Below are 4927 nucleotides of genomic sequence, written 5' to 3' on the forward strand. Positions count from 1 at the left end.
CTCCTCCTCCTCCTCCTCCTAATTCTTCTTCTAGAATACCCTTCAACATTTCACATAATACTGATTTGGTGGTGATGAACTCTTTCAGCTTTTTCTTGTCTGTGAAGCTCTTTATCTGACCTTCAATTCTAAATGATAGCTTTGCTAGGCAGAGTAATCTTGTTTGTAGGTCTTTGCTATTCATCACTTTGAATATTTCTTGCCACTACCTTTTGGCCTGCAGTTTCTTTTAAGAAATCAGCTGACAGTCATATGGCGCTTCCTTGTAGGTAACTAACTGCTTTTCTCTTGTTGCTTTTAAGATTCTCTTTTTGTCTTTAACCCTTGGCATTTTAATTATGATGTGTCTTGGTGTGGGCCTCTTTGGGTTCCTCTTGTTTTGTTTCTCTGCACTTCCTGGACTTTTAAGCCTATTTCTTTCACCAGGTAGGGGAAGTTTTCTATCATTATTTCTTCAAATAGGTTTTCAATATCTTGCTCTCTCTCTTCTCCTTCTGTCACCCGCATGATGTGAATGTTGGTGCTTGAAGTTGTTCCAGAGGCTCCTTACACTATCTTCATATTTTTGGATTTGTTTTTCTTTTGCTCTTCTGATTGAGTTTTTTTTTTTTTTGCTTCCTTATATTCCAAATCACTGATTTGATTCTTAGAATCCTCTACTCTACTGTTGAATCCCTGTAAATTATTCTTTATTTCAATTAGTGTATGCTTAATTTCTAACTGGTCCTTTTCATGTCTTTGATGTTCTCACTCAGATTCTTGAAATTATCACTAAACCCCTGGAAGCTCTCATTAAGATCCTTGAATATCCTTATAACCTTGTTTTTAACTCTTTATTTAGTAGTTTGTTTGCTTCCATTTCATTTAGTTCTTTATCTGGAAATTTCTTCTGTTCTTTCATTTGTGACTTGTTTCTTTGTCTCCACATTTTGGCTGCTTCCCTGTGTTTGTTTCTATGTATTAGGTAGAGCTGCTGTGTCACCTGGAATTGGTAGAGTGGCCTTGTGTAGTAGGTGCACTGTAGGGCCCAGTGGCTCAGCCTCCCCGGTCACCTGAGCTGGGCACTCTAGGTGTGCCTCTGTTTGGGCTGTGTGAACAGTGTTCTTGTAGTTGAGCCTTGATTAATCTTGGAGGATTTGACCTTCAGGTCAATTGACTGTGAGGACTAGCTGCAAATACAGTGGAAGAGCTGCTGTGCAGAAGACACCTCTGTGGAGTAGGGCTTGCTTCGATGGACTTGCTTTGTTGCTCACTGAGTCTGCCCCTTGAGTGTGTCGTCACTTGTGGATGTGTAAAGTTGTAATGTGGTGTGGTCTGAAGCTGTCTACTGAGCGCACTGGCTCTAGGACCTCCCAGGAGGGGCCACCCAGCAGGAGCTACAGAGCAATCTGCAAATGGATACTTGTGTTGGGCTTGGAAGTGCCCGGGCGAGGCTCAGCTGTGAAACAAGTCAGCCTGTTGCTAGTGCTGGGTTTTGGACCTCTTCTTGATAAGTATGGGGCACGCTGATGCCAGCTGATGCTTGTTTGAGAGATTTTAGAAAAGTCTGAAGCCTGAGCCAGGACAGGCCATTCATATGGAAAAGCTGCTGCCAACAGCTTGGGTGGGGCTGCAAATTGGATAGGGTGGGGTCTCAGAGCAAACAGTGTCAGTAACATTGATGGAGACTCAGATATGGTGCCTGTCAGTCAGTCCCAATGCCACACAATCCATTTCCTCCCCAAATGTCCCTGGATCCCCCACAAGCCACTGCCCCAGTGCTGGAGCTCAGAGGGAGTGAATCTGAGTAAGTCCTTTAAGAGGAACTGCTGGAACTCCAGCAGCTTCTGTGCCACTCAGCTACAATCCCCACTAGTTTTTACAGCCTGAAGTTATGGGGACTTTTCTTCCCAGTATTGGAAGCCTGGGCTGAGTGGTCTGGTGTGGGTCTGGGATGCCTTGCTCCTCACAGGAGGCCTCCACAGCCAAAATATTTCTCCCAATTAAAAGAATGCCACATGTGGGTGTCAGGCCAGCCAATTCTGCACCTCTGTCCCTCCTACCAGTCTCAATATGCTTTCTTCTTTACTTCTCTAGTTGTAGGACTTCTGTTCAGCCAGATTTTAGGCAGTTCTGAGTGATGTTTATTCTGTATTTAAGGTGCAATTTTGATGTGGTTGTGGGAGGCAGTGAATATCACGTTTATCTCTGCCACCATCCTGGTTCTCTTCCTCTCAGTCATTACTTTTTCAAAGATTGCCTTTCTTGCATTCCCTCTAATTTATGTTTGAGGAACTTTTGTTAGATAGTCAGTGTATCTTAACCTCTCATATATTCATCTCTTTGTCTCTCTGTGCTGTGTAATTTCCTCTGATATATCTTTCAGTTCAATAGTTCTGTCTTCAGCTATGTCTAAATGCACTGAGTTTTTAATTTTTATTTTAAGAATTACATTTATTATAGTTTTCATCTCCAGAGGTTTCATCTTTTGTTTTATTTTTCAAGTAAACTTTTCCATTTCTGACATTTTTTTGTTTGCTTATATTTGTGAGTAATTTATTTATTTAAACATTTTACAAAGGTCTATTTATAGTCTGATTTTGACAATTCCAATAGCTGAGATTCTTTCAGGTCTTAATTTGTTGTGACAGATTGTATTTTTCAAATATGGCCACAACAAGATTTTCTCCTCTTACAATGTGATTTGACATTATTCACTGAAAGATAAAATAGGAACTATGTTCCCACTTTGATTTAAGCAGGTTTATGACTGTGGCAGAAGTAACACGGTGTGACTTCCAAGGCTAGGTCATAAAAGGTAATACAGCTTCTTCCTAATTCCCTTAGGATGCTCAGTCTAAGAACTTGACCACTGGGCTGTAAAGAAGCCCAAGTATCCTATGGAGAGCAACTGAAGCCCCCAGCCCACAGCCTTGACTGAGATTCCAGTCAACTAGGCAGCACCAAGTTGTCAGACATGTGCATATAGCATCTTGAAAGTGCATCCTCCAGCCTCAAGTTGAGCTGCCCCTGCTCATGCCAAATGGAGCAGAAATTAGTAGCTAGACCGAGCCCTGCACACATTGCAAATTTGTAAGCAAAATAAAGTATTGCTGCTGTTTTAAGCCACCAAGATTATGGATAGTTTCTTTTTCAGCAGCAAATAACAGGAACCATTGCTCCCTTAGAGAGAGAGAGAGAGAGAGAGAGAGAGAGAGAGAGAGAAAGAAAGAGAGAGAAGGAGAAAGGGAAGAGGGAGAGAGAGAAACATAAATGTGAGAGAGATACATGGATTGGTTGCCTCCTTCATGTACCCAGACTGGGGCCAGGGATCGTACCTGCAACCCAGGTATGTGCCCTTGACTAGGAATCAAACCTGTGACCGTTTGTTGTGTGGGCCGACAATAACTACTGGTCACACTAGGCAGGGATGGAACAATTGCTCTGCTTACTCTCATTCATGGTGGCTTACTTTCTTGTGTGTTTGGTGATTTTTTTGAGGATGAACTTATGGTTTAATCTTAGTTACTGGGAGTCCTGCAAACTTAAATTGAGGAAGCCTTCCTTCAGAGAGGATTTGCTTCTGGTTGTAGTGGTACTTAAGAGAAAATGATTGACCTGAGTCCATCTCAGCCCCGGTCAGGGCCTTGGCTTACCTTGAGAGTAAGTACCAAGGTCAGATCCCCCATTTTACCAATGGCCCAAGACTCAGCATCTTAATAGCAATTCTACTATCAGCAACCACGCTTAGGGCAACTCCTCCTCTCCAGCTTTCCCCTTTGCCAGATCATGATTTTTTTTAAGGGGTGATTCTTGGGGCCTCCTCTATTTTTTTTGAGAATCACAATGACTCAATGTGGGAACCACACCAGAGTCCCCAGATAGCCAAGGCCACTCAGAGTGTGAAAGGCCTTGTTGTTAGTATGCTGGAATGTCCAAGGCCACTCTACACCTAGACTAAGATACCATAAGCAGGTGCAAGGACACAAGCACAACAATACCACAGTATACTGCACATGTATGCCCTTCTATAGCCAAAATATGATTGATGTAACTATTGGCACGAAGCCTTCTTTGTCTCTGGAAAAATATACAAGTTACTGACCAGCTAGCATGCTGGAGTGTGAAGTGTGCTGGAGAGATGGAGCTGAGAGCTGGTATTGCTATGATGTAAGGCTAAGAGCTCACAGAAAGCTCAGATATAGCTACCATGTTAACCAGCCAGTGTGCTGAGAGAGAAGTTTAGGAGTATTTACTATGTGAGGCTCCAGAGACCAGCCAGTGTGCTGGGCAGAGGAAGTATGAGAAACTGCTGAGCCAGAGAGGCTAGAGAGACTACTGAGGCTGTAGCTCTAAGGGAGAGCTCGGGTGCCCCTACTATGTGAGCAGCTGCTCAGATAATAACTGTGGGTATAGAGATTAGTGCTACTATGGGAAAGATATGTATTTACCAGCCAGTGTCTGGCTGCCTGTCTGTATGGAACTGCTGTGAAGGACTTTTTTGTCTGATGACTTATGGCCACTGGCTTCTGCAATAAAGACTCATTCTTTTTTTATTTTTTTATTTTTTTTAATTCTTTATTGGTATTACAAATGTGTCCTCATTTCCCATTAACCCCCAACCTCCCCGCCCCCGCCACTCATGCTCTCATCCCCCTGTTGTCTGTGTCCATTGGTTTGGCTTATATACACTCATAGAAGTCCTTTGGTTGATCTCTTCCCCTTACTCCCACCCTCCCCTACTTTTCCTCAGGGGATTGACAGTCTGATCGCTGTTTCTCTGTCTTTGGATCTGTCCCTGTTCATCAGTCTATGTTGTTCTCTATATTCCACAAATGAGTGAGATCATGTGGTATTTATCTTTCTCTGACTGGCTTATTTCACTTAGCATAATGCTCTCCAGTTCCATCCATGCTGTTGCAAATGGCAAGAATTCCTTCTTTTTTAC

This window comes from Myotis brandtii, unplaced genomic scaffold (assembly GCF_000412655.1).
Source record: "Myotis brandtii unplaced genomic scaffold, ASM41265v1 scaffold165, whole genome shotgun sequence".
In the NCBI taxonomy this organism is placed as follows: Eukaryota; Metazoa; Chordata; class Mammalia; order Chiroptera; family Vespertilionidae; genus Myotis; species Myotis brandtii.